This window comes from Rhinoderma darwinii, chromosome 8 (genome assembly GCF_050947455.1).
Source record: "Rhinoderma darwinii isolate aRhiDar2 chromosome 8, aRhiDar2.hap1, whole genome shotgun sequence".
NCBI classification, from domain to species: Eukaryota; Metazoa; Chordata; class Amphibia; order Anura; family Rhinodermatidae; genus Rhinoderma; species Rhinoderma darwinii.
Genome location: NC_134694.1, coordinates 26015878 through 26031279, shown reverse-complemented (window position 1 = coordinate 26031279; position 15402 = coordinate 26015878). Strand labels below are relative to the sequence as shown.

Genomic DNA, 15402 nt, shown 5'->3' with positions numbered 1-15402 from the left:
TATATATATATATACACACACACACATACACACACACACACACACACACACACACACACACACACACACACACACACACACACACACGTGTATGGGAAGGAAAAAAAAATCAACCATGTGACCTGGGCCAGGCTTCTATTGATGGATTGCAAATCTGTCAATTGACATGAACGACCTTCCAAGTATTGCCAACGACCGCTACCCACAACAACTCCAAAAATAATTCACCACAGCAAATCAACTTTTTTACAGCTTCAGTTGGCATCAGTCACAGTCGCTCATGAACAGATGTGCTGCTGACAACGGATTTTTTTTCTTTTGCTCGTTTGTCGGCTAATCGCGAACGCGTTTACACGGGGCAATGATCAGGAATGTTCGGCCGATCATCTGCCTTTGTAAAGAGGCCTTAACCTTTAATTGCTGAAACCATAATGCCCCTTGGACTGCTCATAGTTTGCTGTAGTAGACAAGGCCATATAAACAGGGATAAAGCCCTACATTTTTTTTAAATCATACGGCTTTCTTTTTTGTCCACTTGACGAGTTGATGTAACCATGTCACGGTGTGTACCCTGAGATTCAGTCAATCCTTACGTAATACAATAAACCTTAGCAAACAGTGGCGACCACGGAAAATCAAGTTCAGTAAATGGCAGACCATAAAATATCCCATATAGATGTGCAGTAGACCTAGGTGAGACGCGGAGATCGAGATGTCACACTGCCCTGTTTCTGGTCACAGAATTCCCGCGCCCTGTCCTACTTACGGTCACATAATTCCTTTCTACCCGTAGTCTTATCATTTCATTTGGGACTAGATTACCAGGCAGCCGGCCCTGAAATTACAGTAGAAATAAATAAGTGGAACTGCATCTTCAAAGCAATCAGTAAAAACATAAGCCTCTTATGATGTACAACCCTCTTAGACAAATGCTTCACAGTCGTGCGGTCAGGAAATCCACCTATTGTGTGTGCAGACCCGCACGCAGCTGTACAACCATTTGTAGATCTAAATTTGTATCTCTAAGAAAGCATTTCATTCTAGATTCTAATTTTTGGCTGCCACCCCTAATTACAAACAGTCTCCGTGCCGTCTCTTTAAGCTGGCACCTCGAGCCTTCGCAGGTAATATTTCACAGGACACTTTGCGGCTGAAGAATTAAAAATAAAAATGTGCAAAGTTCTATTGCTGTATAATTTTATTCCTGGCTCGGAGCCAGCATTCACTCTCGAACAGCTTCCATCACTGTAGGAAACTGCATAAGTAGGTCAGCATACACAAGAAGGTTTTCAGGGCTCCTGGCTGGAGTATTTATCAAGTCTTTCAGCAATTTCTATTTTACGATGCAGCGGATCCCGGATACCACTCGCTTATAGCACTGCATTCACCCATCATTGAAAGCTTTAGTCCCGTCAACCCCACTGGTTCCCAATCTAGCACTTCTACAATGGTCGGACTCCAAGTCCTGAATCGCAGCAAATATGAAGGACATATAAATAAATAAATGCAACCAGAATGCTACATTTTTATTATCACAATAACGTAATTAAAACATGCCGATCCCGTTCCCCCAATTTCTGCAATGGGGGGGGCGGGACTGTCCCCATAACACACTGAAACCTTGGCCGATCCGGATTACTTTCATCTAATGTGTATGGACAATTCTAGCCTTACAAGAACGTGAGACGGGAAACATGAGATAATGGAATAAAATCTAACAGATCACCATAGAATATTTATAAAAACAAAATTCCAACAAACGTGGAGCAGGAGAAACCCCGTAATAGAGTTGTAAAATGTTATTTTAACGAAACTCAATCATTGTATAATGAAAAGTTAGGCAAAACACTAATGTATTTTCTGGTGCAATTCCTTGCCATTTTCAGATTCTCTACTTGTTGTCAGTGAATAGAAACATTCTTGTTTACGTTTAGAAGCGGAAACGCAGTACATACCTCGTCCTACGGTCCATCACAGTCATTTAGTCTATCGATGTAGCAATCCGAAGATATACACGGTTGTCTATATCGGATTGGAGCATAAAGCCGGTCTTGCACATATGATGAAAAAAACAAATTGTTCCGAACCTGCTGATTTTGCAGGGATCAGCCAACTATATAATGTGTAAGGAGGGGTCTCCCAACGCTCCCTGATGACAGATGTCAGGGGAAAGAAGGATCAGTCACGTTGGATTTCAACACGCCAAATCATTTGTTCCCGCGGCAGATAAGTGTCATCAGATGACCAGGACAGATGCTCATCCCTTGAGTAAACATCTCAACAACCACGAGGAATTGAAATCAAGTCGATTTGAAAAATTGTACATAACTTTTGATTCTAAAATGAATATGTTTTGTTTGCTAAACTAGAAATAAGCAGCAGCAGCTCATCTATTGCAATAATGCAAATGCACTTAGTAATGGGGGATGGAGAATTCTGTTGCTAAACAAGTCTGATTCGTGTCATTAAAAATGTTCCCAAATAATCCCATGGTGATAAATAATTTATTATGTACCCTACTGTATATGGATTCAGGTTATCAGGAACACTTTCTCCAATGGATCCTAGACCAAAATACCGAAAATACCCAAGGGCTTTATCATAAAACCAGCTTTCAGCCTAGAGCTATAAGCAGTCCACGGGGAACAAGCCAGTCCTCTGTATACATTCAATAGGTTACCAGCACATCATTACAGGAAAGATGCACTGAGCAATACCTCCAGCAAAAACACTCAATTATGCCATTCACCATGCTGTTCTCCGCATTATAAATGCCATTACCCAAAAGAAGACAAGTTATGCATTCGGGTATTATTCACATAGTGCATAAGACACTGGAAATACCCACCTGCCACCACAGAACCCTGTTCTGCCTATTGCTGTAACCCACTTAGACTTTCAACTACTGAATAACAATAAAGATTTTGGGCAGTAATGTCTTCAGAACAGACACTTCGGAGCAAGTCGGACTGGTGTATTTAAACATTAAAGGGGTCCTCTGGTTACAGCACATAAAAGGTTATTTATTATACATTGTATAATGAAAAAAGTTATACAATTTTCCAATTTACTTTCTGGATCAACTCAGATGTTCATAACTTCAGGTCCGAGGGACTGACGGATTCAATGAATAGCGCTAAATACAGCTGCTCTGTATAGGGAATACAGGGCAGCTATATCTAAAAAAAAAAGTAAAAATAATTATTAATAAAAAGTATTTACAAATTTACACAAAACACACAGATACACGTTTTTATTAAAAAAATAAATAAATAATTGTTTTGCCTTTCAAAGCTTTACATAGCCCGTCTGGTGTACCAGTGTGGTCATCACATGACCAACATGGATTTTTAATCCTGGTGGTAGTAAAAGGTTCCTACAGCCCGCGAAGATCGTAAGGACCACGAGGAATGGGTACAGAAATTAAATTTGGAAAATTACATAACTTTTCATTATAACCAATGACGCTGATTGGTCAGCGTCATACACTCCTCTGTACAACGCCCACTTGGCCATATAGTAAAACACGCCCAGTTGTCCATTGAGAAACTCATTAGCATAAAGCATAAATAGGTCATAACTCAGTCAAAAATGATCGTATTTCTAAATAAAAAACACTGCAGTAATCCACATTACAGCGCCGATCACATCATGTACAAGATAGGGCACTTATAATGTGGTGACAGAGCCTCTTTAAAACAAAAACAGCTTTCACTTACTCCTCACTACAAGTAATTACATTTAACAGAAAACTTCTTGTTTTTTTACGTCTTGGGACATACCTGATGAATTTCCATTTAAGGCTTTAAAGCTTGTACAATATTTGATAAAAGCGAGCACTATTAAATATTGCAGATCTAGGTTGGCCTGTAGACCAAATCTATGCTTTCAGTGTATTAAATATTAAGCCGCTGCACTTGGATTCCTTGTCAACAATATCTCTTCTTCCTGCGCTACATTAACAACAGAATGTTAAAAGGGATGCAAATAGTCCTGAACTAGAGATTAAAAAGGCCCCGTTGGGTTGGATGCTTCTAGAGCAATCGCAAGCTATATAAAGAAAGAGCGGATACTTTGCACGGTTCTGTTTTAAATCTGTCTGAACAGATTTGTGAAAAGAACGTAAATGTATAAAATAGCAAAATATCCCACCCGTATTGGTCAGATGTGGAATAAATACAGCCTAAGCTATTGTCACAGTTATTCTTTGGTGGAAGAGCAGATTCTTTGTCTGCCCCCGATAGGTCCTCCCCCACCAGAAGGGGGCACCGTTCGTTAATTGTATCTCTCTGATCAACTCTGCATCTGGGTCAGCTCGGCACAATCTGGACAGGTTTTCAGCTTCTGAATGTCAACAATGAACATTTCCATTCATTCAAAGCAAACAGTGATCAAAACAGCGCTCCATAAAAACAAACAAGTATGACGGTCGGTCAAATATTATTTCAGGTCTATGGTCAGCTTTTAAGGCATGCCCGTCAGCTCCAAGCCACTGCAAAGAGCAATATCCATCTACCTGCTATCAGCCGTTGGCAGGGAAATAACTGATCATACAGACATACATGTGAAAACAAACAGAATATATGGTAGGAACGCAAGGAATGCCGCCATTCATGTACTAAGCCACATTGTCAAATGACATACAAACTTCTGTACCGGTTTGTTTAACATGGTTATGTATTCAGTCGCCTAGTTACAAAATGCTTCAGTCAAAATGATAGTGGGTTCCAAATGTACCATACATTACACCTACTACCCAAAACACCTCCAGTAATGGATCATGTTACACTTTATAGATCCGGTTATTATAAGATACGTTAGATAAGATAGGAACATTGAACTAGTGGTCCCCACTACACCGATCAGGATACTTGGTACATGTTCCTTCATCCCTTATTAAGCTTCTCAGCAAATCAGAAAATCGAAGATGGGTCTGTGGCACAACATGGGAAATGGGCCCACATGTATAGCAGATGGAATCTGTCCCCCACAAAATCAGCTGTTTGACGGGGTCTTGAGAAGCCAGAACTGCAATCAGCATAGCGTTAATGTGTTTCCACCAGTAAAAAAACAACCCAGAAAGAGCCCAGATTGACACTTTGGGGGCCCATTGAGTAGGTAGAATTGCTTTGGAATAGTATAAATAAATCCATCTAAAAGGAAGCCTGCCCTGGAGACAGACTCTGTTTAAATGTCATGTGTCCCCCAAAATGTCAATCCTTCACCTTATCAGCACAATAAAGCGAACAGACTGTAGAGACGATTTACAGCATCAATATACATTTCGGCTACCTTTGGCTCTGTTCGCTTGTGCGTCGAAGGCTTAATTAAGTCCGGTCAAACAACATACACCATGGCGAATATCTGACGGAACCCATTAAAGTCAACGGGTTCTGTGGGGTGCCCTTGGTGTCCATCATGAGATCCGGTGCTACGGTTTTTGTTTTTTTTTATTCTGCTTCTATGACAGAGCAGAACAGCGGAAGACAAGAACGCAGGTGTGTACGAGACCTTAGTCCACAATTATCCCACTGCAGATGATTGAAGGTGAATGCTATGAAGAGATACACACAGATATTCATCCAGTAACAGAACTATTGAGGGGGAGTGTGAACAAAAAGAGTGAGAATACAAGGTGTTAGGCTGACAACCTTGCGGATAAAACGAGGAAACGTGTGACTACATAAAAAGAAAAATCACTGTGAAATAGCAGGGATAAAATGACTCCATTGTTTATTGCGGTTTTGTATGAACATTTTAACCACTTCTAGATCCCACATCAGACACATTGCAACAAATAGAGACAATGTTATGAATGCTGGCAAACAATTACAATAGGGAAACAAAGGCAGATCTGTACTGCTGGATAAAAGGAGCCCAAGACAATACGTAAAAGAGACTTTCCTGCCTACAAACCAGCAGAACGGGGTCTCGGATCAGGCCAGATATGTAAACAGGTAATGTAACTACACCAGTATTGGTGGGTGCACGTTTCTAATTCACACAATGTAAAAAATCAAGTGGGTTTTCTCCCATTGTGTCGATACGGGTGAAATCTGGGTTAAAATCTGCAAGATTTGAGATTGTTTCATGTGCATGTTCAGGTGGATTGAACGTGGCCTATGTGCATTCATGATAAATAATAAACTTATGTTATTATGATTATTAGAATTACATTTCTAGCGGACAGAACAAAAAAAAACAAATCCATCTATTGCTTACAATGCTGGCTGTACTTCGAGAACTGGATACTGGTGAAAGGTAGGAATCATCTCTATATTACGAAGTGGATTACTCATGGCTATACAGTTTTATGTAAACGGTTTAGATCCTTTAGAGGGGTTGTCTCATGAAGGGGCAAAATGGACATCATGGAGAGGGGTTCCCTGCTCGGACCACTCCTCTTCTATGAGCCAAAACAGAGAGCCACTGTGGCAAACACAAGCTGTCCATGTAATACATGAACGGCCATTCATTTTAAAGGGGTGGCACGAGATTAAAGGACTTTGTGTTAATGCTTGTAATTTATAAATGTAAATACATTTGTAATATACTTACATTTTCCAAAGCGGCCCCGTTTCAAGATCCTGCCGTGGGGTACTTGATGGGTGACGTCACTCTCTGCACTGGCTCTGGCCGCTGTGTTGATCTTCAATTCTTTGCCGGGTATACAACACGTCACTTGTGACGTGCCATGTATGGGCTGTTCTGCTGCACAGACCGTAACGCGCATGCGCTGTCACTGCTGTTCTTGTGGTCCCTGCTGTACTCGAGATAACAGCAGGGGCCGCGCATGCGCATTACAACAGAACAGCCCATACGTGTCTTATACCCGGAAAATAATTGAAGATCAACAGAGCAGCCAGTGCCGAGAGTGACGTCACCCGTCAAGTACCTCAAGGCAGGATCTGGAAACGGGGCCACTTTGGAAAATGGAAGTATCTTACAAATGGATTTACATTTATAAATTACAAGCATTAACACAAAGTCATTTAATCTCGGACAACCCCTTTAATGAACGCCATGTAATCCTAAATTTCTACCTGCTGAAAATGACTGGCTTGCAACGGTTTCCCCTGGAAAAAACAACTGTTTGACAGGGTGTCAAGAGCAGGATCCTGGCTCCCATATGAAAGGGGGTGTTTTTAATGATACAGCCCCTCTTGTGTAGTTACTTTGAAAATCTATGTCAGAATAGCAGGGTTTTCCTTTTTGAAAGTTTTCGTGATATTAAGAATTTTTAGGCAAAGAGGGAGGCATGGAGGATTGAAGGATCTTTTTGACCCTCCTCTACACCTGTAGTTTTCCGGCAGAGGGAGGAGAAGTGACCAACGTCAAGAGGACGCTGAGCCCACAAGACACTGCACTTTAATTGGAATGGAGTTTCTATGAAGTGGTGAGGTGTTCAACTTCAATACACTTCATCGATAACGGTCTAGGAGATCCGGGACAATATATGGCATGACTCCATTTTCGGCCTAAGACAGGAGAATCAACGTCCCATTGTTTTAGCTCCACTACACAAAGTGATATTTATTGAGTATTTTATGAGTCCAGCTAGAGACAGAGATATCATGAGTACAAGTGTATTCGTGAGCTAATCTCAATCTCCACCCACCTAGAGCTGAGAAGCTCCTATCCGTGTCCCTCCTCCCTCACACTATGCTCAAAACTCACACATGCTCCCATCCTAGACACACAGGCTACTGTTCGGGTAGCACATAGTGTGCCCTAACACACGGCATACTGAACAGACAGCTCCTAGAAAGGAGCCCGGGCCCGACTGCAGTGGGATCCCCCATTCTTTTGATCGCGTCACCGGAAACCCGAGGGGAGTCCCGTTTGATCATGCAATCAAAGGGTTAAAAAGCTGGGGTCGGAATTTTTTCAGAGGCTTCTTTAAATTCAAAAGCTTTTAGTTACAGCTCCTGCTTAGAGGATGAGCGCTCCCAGGAGCGCTCATCAGCCTCTTCTACAGCGATGCCAAAACACGTCGCTGTAGACTAAGGACCACCACTGCCTGCCGTCAAAAGACGGTGGGCGGACGTTAAGAAGTTAAAATAAAAGTGAATTTACGTAGGCTGTTCTTGAACAGCCAGGCTACCCAAGAAGGCCCCCACTCTAGAGTGGTTTTATCCTTGGGTGGGGGTGGCGCTAAGGCGTTTGATAGTGTAGAGTGGGGGTACTTGTGGGCGGTGTTAGAATAGTTCGGGTTTAGGAGAAACTTCATCAACTGGGTGAAATTATTATATCGTGACCCGGTTGCTAGAATACAAGCTAATGGGGTGTTATCTGACCTGTCCCCTCTGGCGAGAGGGATGTGTCAGGGGTGCCCACTTTCCCCCTTGCTTTTAGCTCTAGCGATAGAGCCTTTGGCTAACCACGGTGAGACAACATCCGAACATACAGGGCTTTAAGTATGGAAAGATGGAGGAACGTACTGCCTTGTACGCAGATGAGGTGCTACTGTTTTTAGGGCGTTTGTAAAACTCCCTACCTGAGGTTATGAATGTTCTTAAACGGTTCGGCAGATTTTCAGGCCTGACAATTAACTGCACGAAATCGGGCTTACTGCCACTCACAAACATTTGAAATGTCTGTGGTTGTAGGGGGGGTGGTCATACCTTGTGTACAAGACTTTAAGTATCTAGGGATTCGGGTCTCGGCTGGAGTGCAGGACTTCATAACCCTGAATGTTCAACCCCTGTTAAGTAGATGGAGTGACAAAATTTAAATTTGGCTTCGGATTCCCTTGTCAGCCTTGGGTCACACTAACCTGATGAAAATGGTTCTCATGCCTAATTGTGGTTACTTAGGTAATGGTTTAGGAGGACACATCATTAGTTTAGAAATTTGGTATGGAAAAGAGAGATCCCTAGGATCAAATTATAAAAATTGCAGCTGCCAAAAGAACAAGGGGGACTTGCGTTGCCGAATGCTTGGGTGTATTACTTGGCGGCCCAACTGCAGCACCTTATGGTATGGAAAGAAAGATCACTGTGATTCTAGCGGCAAATTGATATTCTATCTCGGTCAGCAAACTGGTATGTTGAAGGCACTAGAATCCCACAAACTGAAGAGAGGGGCTGGGGGAAATCCGACCTTGTTGGTCCTACATAAATAGTGGTTGGAATGTAAAAAAATTGTTGGGGATTGAGGGATGTTCAAATTATATGCCCATATGGAATAACCCATATCTTTGGGAATTGAACACCCTTGAGGGCTTTCAGGAGTGGGAGCAGAAAGGAGTTAGATATGTTTGTCAACTATATGATGAAGGTATCTTCAAGTCATTCCAACAATTAAAAGAGGGTTCTGATATTCCTAACATCTTAGTTATAGGTATTGATAAAATGGAACATGCAGCTCAAACACAGGCTAGAACGATAGACGGAGATGTTACACCTCAGGAATACCGGAGCATGTTCTGGGATCTGAGGATACTAGGGGTATCATCTCACTGGTCTATGTCATTCTGCTTACGAAACATCTGGGGGATCCAATGGTGGAGATAAAAGGCAAATGGGAACGAGACGTGGGACCTCTTACTACTGAGGAATGGTGAGAAATAATTGCGTCTCCGAAGGAGGTATATCTTCATACAGCGCATAGGCGCTCACAGCTCTTCTGCTACAGAGTGTACAGAATACCAAAATTACTATGGCAAATGAATGTTAGATCGTCAGCAGAGTGTCCTAGGTGTTCAACTGAAGTGGCTGACTTAAAGCCCATGTTTTGGGACTGCTCAGCTCTGGATGGATATTGGTTGGCGGTGAGGGATTTACTTACTAGGGTGTTTGGGAGGGATATACCGCTAAACCCTAAAGTTTGTCTTTTGGGATGTGTAGGAGGGGAAGAGGGAGATCAGGCTGAAACGCTATCCCTAAGGTTCTATTTTATGCAAGAAAGCGGATTGCAAAATATTGGATACAGAGAGACCCTCCTGGTATAACTGAACTAATAAGTTAAGTAAACGATACAATCTCTGTAGAAAAAAGAATATATCTTAAACGGGGGGGGGGGGGGGGGGGTAATACATAAATACGAAGAGCAATGGGGGGAAATGGCTGAATAGTCACACTATTTACATGTATGGCATATTGCCTAATTATGATATTACACTTGGAGCGTCTGACCGCAATGGCAGTACTATATTTGGATGTACTTGACTAATACCTGTCTGAATTGACCAACAAATATGATATTGTTAGGGGGGTTGGTTTGGAGGGCGGGGGGATATGTATTGCGTTGTATTTTATGTACCAATTCAATACGGTTTCCCTGTAATGATGGAATTGCAGAATATTACTGTAATTGTACGGTTTCTTGATGTGACCGAATAAAAGTGGTCTGATTTAAAATAAAAGAAGTTAAAATAAAGCAGGTTTACATAGCCTTTAAATGTATGCAGTCGAGACCGAACGCTTGCAGAGTTCGAGTAGTCAGCAGTTAAACAAGAAAGTTTACATTTGACAGCAGCGAGGCCTCTCACTACAGCGTAAATATGATCTGTCCACTTACCAGCATGAAGGTTTCTTAACAATCCAACGTTGCAGGTAGGAAATAAACGGTTTGCTTCACAAATGCTGAAAGTCATCCATTAAGTTGCATTCTGATATTATTAATCCTTGCTGTAAAACAAATCAGGAAACGTGCATCAAAACAGAGGAATGACACGGATTATATATTCTGCTGTGGTGAAGGATTTTGTGTGTTTATTTTGGAATTTCTAAACCCTATTTTTGATTTTTGTTTTGGAGGATATGTACAATAGACGCGTCATTTTGATGGAAAGAAGAGCACTGCATGCGCCGCTATTTCTCCCATCGCAACTAACGGTACTTGTGACAGAGGCTCCAGCTGCTGGCCCAAATGTAAAGACCATTGGCAGTTTCATCACATTTGATAGCAAGAATTGGACCGCAGACAAATGACAAAACCACGACGGACCCCATTATAAATCAATGGGCTCCATCGGGGGCCTTTGGTATCGGTTGTACGACTGATCCATCTAGTTATGAAAGCCATGACGCAGATGTGAACAGAGCCTTAGAAAACCACTGCAAGGGCTACATACTTCAGATCCGTACAGCTCTACATATCAGACAAAGGAAGTTTTCTTTGTAAAAACAGAACAGTCCAATAACAGGACTATTAGAGGCTACATTCCTAGAGACACAAAAAGAAAACCTCAGTAGCAGGATCAGCTCAGGAGTCAAAGCTTCGCCAAGACTATGCAGGCAGACAGTTATTTGTAGTAATATTCCTTGTACAATACGATGTAGGAAATAATTGGTATTAACATTAATAAAGCCGCCACTTACAGTCTTTAGAAACCTGTTCTTTGAGGCAGTATTTACAAGGAGAAAAAAAATTCAATGTGCGGTGCATGAATTAAAGGGCCTGTGAGGCTTGGGGACTATCAATGAAATTGGAAAATACCACACCTCCTAATATTCTTGCTTTTAATGATTGCTCCTCATTCCCCCGCTGCTGGTAACCCAGCGACTCGTGACAACAGGACATCGGGTGAAGTCACCGCAGTCTACGGATTACAAAGGGCTGTGGGTTACTGACCATAAGGGACATAGGAAAATGTTAAAAGAAAGAATATTAGAAAGTGACCTGTTTTCCAATTTCCCTCAGTGTCCTGATTTGAGTTTAAAATACCCAAGTCCTGGACAACCCCCATAAGAGCGAATATTCACATTTTAACATGTTGTTTTTAGGTCCAAAATTCTGTGCAGCTTATTCTTTATAATATTATTTTAAAGATGTCAGAGCACCGTTTTTCTGATACAGCGCTCCAAATAGACTGCATAGACGTGGATTGTAAACATAACATTGTGGCCTACCGCAGCCACCACTAAGGGGAGTTAACTGCAAACTTTTTAATGTAGTTGTAGAAACATGTACAGTATGTATGCAGTAAGCTCCCTCTAGTGGTGGCTGCAAACACCATAAACATACATAAAGTTTGAAATGATGTGCTATTTCATTTCTTATTTAAATTTAAAAATAAATAAATAAATAAATCTGTTAACGGCATAAACTATAATTCCCTGATATATACTTCTTATAAGAAACAGGATTATCCCAGTAATAATTTAAGGGTTCATTGGGAATTGACACAAATAAGTGGCTTTTCATTATTACTTAGCATTTTATGACAGTCTTGTCTGCCAGTCCTTTGGTAGAATATAGGCTGCTGTAATTAGCTGCCTACATTCTGTGTAGAGATTTGCATTTTAATAATTGTTATGACACAGGGAGGTACAGGGATTTATTAGAAGCTGATCAGACAGACAGGCTGCCCCCTGGTGGACGTGCAGTTGATAAAGTTGCACACATTAGGCTTCATTCACATCTGCGTCGGGGCTCCATTCATGGGTTCTGTCTGACCTTTCCGTCCGGGGAACCCATGAACGGGAACCATAGGTTTCCGTTTGCATCACCACTGATTTCAATCGTGACGGATCCGGTGCAAATGGTTTCCGTTTGTCACCGCTGTGTAAGGGCTCCGTCGTTTTGACGGAATGAATAGTGCAGTCGACTACGATATTGATTCTGTCAAAACAACGGAACCCTTACACAACGGTGACAAACGGAAACCATTTGCACCGGATCCGTCACCATTGAAACCAACGGTTATGCAAACGGAAACCTATGGTTTCCGTTTGGATTCCGTTCAGGGGTTCCCCTGACAGAAAGCTCAGACGGAACCCATGAACGAAGTCCCAACACAGATGTGAACGAAGCCTTGGACACATGCAGTCATTTTGGCTAATCTTTTACAAAGTTAATTTAAATAAAACCATTTCCATTCATATACTAATCACTTTCTGATGTTCATTTTAAGGGGTTGGTCACATGGAGTTTATTACAGGCAAAAAAAAAATGTGTCTCAAGAAGTTTTAACACTATTTTTTTCCCCACATTCTTTGCCAGCGGCCGTTGAATCTAATTCAAGGACTGTGGGCAAAAAACACTCAAACAGGCGCTGCGGGTTTTTTCTGCCTTCCATTGATTTCAATTGGAGGTCAGAGGCGGAAACTGCTGGAAGAAAGAATATGCCACTTTTATCCGCAAGCGGCAAAAAACAGCCTGGGGAAAAAAACCTCCTGCTTCCCATTGAAATCAACAGAGGGCAATTTCGGAAGGTTTTTTGGCGCTCTTTCCGACACGGTTTCCGTGTCAAAAAACTCTGAGTGAACCTGATTCTAAGGTGGACTTTTCCTTTAAATACTGCTGGTTGCAGCCAAGTAACCCTGTCCTTTGGTTTGCTTTAAGGTCTGTTCATTCAAATAAACCTATATTGTAGGCTGCGCCTCACATCAGAAAAGAGGTCTGTCTATATGAAGTTATAATGTTTTATATATAGCTGAAGAGAATTGGATTTTCTCTATAAAGAAGGGTCTAAACACTCCAGCAGGGAACGGGTAAATGTAGGTGAGGTGTGTCTATGCTATGAAATATGGTTTTAACAAGCTGTCAAAACAATGTCCAAAGTGCAGAGGGAAGGGTCAGCAATAAAAATCACTAGTTCTCAGTTCAGATTATGGAGGAAGCTGCCGCTCAGACAATAATAGCTGTGTACACTAACACACTGTGACAGACGCAAATTACTTTAAATGCATTAAATCTATTTTTAGGGAGAATGCCCTTAACACTTGCTTTGAGCTTTTATACTCAGGATTATTACAAACCGCAGGATAAGATGTCTCATTAATCATGTGGAATGTATATGAGATCTCGTAATCACCATCTTCATGTAATAAGTACCTAATACTTGTGAACACCAGCTTGTAAAAGGTAACGAACGCCCCTATACATAAAAATGTAGTAAAAAAAATAAATAAATATGCACTTCTACAGGAATATTGGCTTTTATTTCCCTACTCCATTTCTTCCAATAAGCAGGGGCTCTGTATGCTTGACTGTTTCTTTCCATCGGCTCCATAGACATTGAATTAGAGCACGGGGGGGGGGGGGGGGGGCAAAGCATGCGCCCTGCCGCTTCATCCAAACTCCTCCTCACTGCGGTCAAGCAGAGAGGAGGAAAGGGCGATCAGCGCCTTGTTCTAGTGATCAGTGGGGGTCCTAGTGGTGAAGCCTGTAGCAATCAGACATTTATCACCGGTTCTGTCCATATGTATAAATGTCACTCGTGGGACAACCCCTTTAGCACTCTTAAGGCCCTATTACACGGGTCAATTTTGGGCGGTGCAATGAGCACCGGTCAACAAGATATCGTTGATCGGCGCTCATCTGCTCCTGTCACAAGGAGCTATGTATAAGGACGAGCGGTCATTACTCTGATCGCTCGTCCCCATACATTATTATCATGTTGGCAGCGCGTCTTCCTGTTTACACAGGGAGATGTGCTGCCAACAATGATAATATTTCAGTTTTTATATGAATGATCGTTTATCCGATAATTGCCAGTGTAAAACCCCCTCACATTCACGACCAAGTGCCACAAGGGCCATTTTTCACGGCATCCGAGTAGCACCCGATCATTTTCCTGGACCCATTCACTTTAACGGGTGAAACGGGTCCCTGAAAACAGAGCCAACTTTCCGATATGTGGAAAGATAGAACATGTCCTTTCTTTCCACGGATCAGGGACGGGACCCAGCCGGCGCACACCGTCATGTGCATGAGGCACAAGAGTCTGTTCTGCTTGTATCTCAGGAAAGCCGAGCAGAGCTGATCACAGCCAAAAGGGTACAGTGCTCAACTCACTTTGACATTTCAGAAGAGTCTTCACACTGCACAGTAACACTAGCTATAGAGTATACCATCTCCAACGGAAACCCAACAAATATTGCACAGTAAGGGTCTATTCACACTACGGACAGAAGGCTGTGACGTATGCCTCGGCAAAGGCATACATTGGCATTCATCTCCCATGGGGACTTATGTTGAAGAACAAAGAAAAATTTATACTGGCACAACTAATATATGTTGTATACTGGCACAACTGATGCCAAAAGGACACTTTCCCAACTCATATGCCAAACATGCACTGCAAATGCTTTGGTCTTGGTCACTTGCATTTTGAAATCTAAGTGAAGCATCTTGTGCCAATAAAGCCAGGCCCTTCAGAAAGTTCAACACTTTTCCTACATCAGACTGAGTGAGGGGTGAGGGACATAGAACAAAACTCCAGTCTGTGATTAGGGATGATCTAGAACATTACAGATCTCCAGTAGTGGAGTACGGCATTTGCTTTCATTGTCTAGTTTTCGTTAGGCAGATTAGTGTTAATTACTTGCTAATAACAAACTACAATTACACTCAGCCTCAAGCTGGTATTCTAGAAACTGATTCACAAATAAAATGCACGGAAAAGGGAGTGGATCAGGACTAGAAAGCCGTATGGACTTCTAATACGAATAG

At 42.0% G+C, this 15402-nt stretch overlaps 1 protein-coding gene across 5 annotated transcripts in view; it reads right to left on the bottom strand.

Annotated features, from left to right (window-relative positions):
• Nucleotides 1-15402, bottom strand: part of STRBP (spermatid perinuclear RNA binding protein) — a 145686-nt gene that overhangs the window by 106073 nt on the left and 24211 nt on the right. For 4 of the 5 annotated variants that reach the window (XM_075835517.1, XM_075835521.1, XM_075835518.1 and 1 more), the window contains exon 2: nucleotides 10522-10631. The gene's annotated coding sequence lies outside the window, so the exon portion shown is untranslated. Of the gene's footprint in view, nucleotides 1-766; nucleotides 836-10521; nucleotides 10632-15402 lie in introns of all 5 variants that reach the window. The other variant, XM_075835520.1, reaches the window with a different exon arrangement.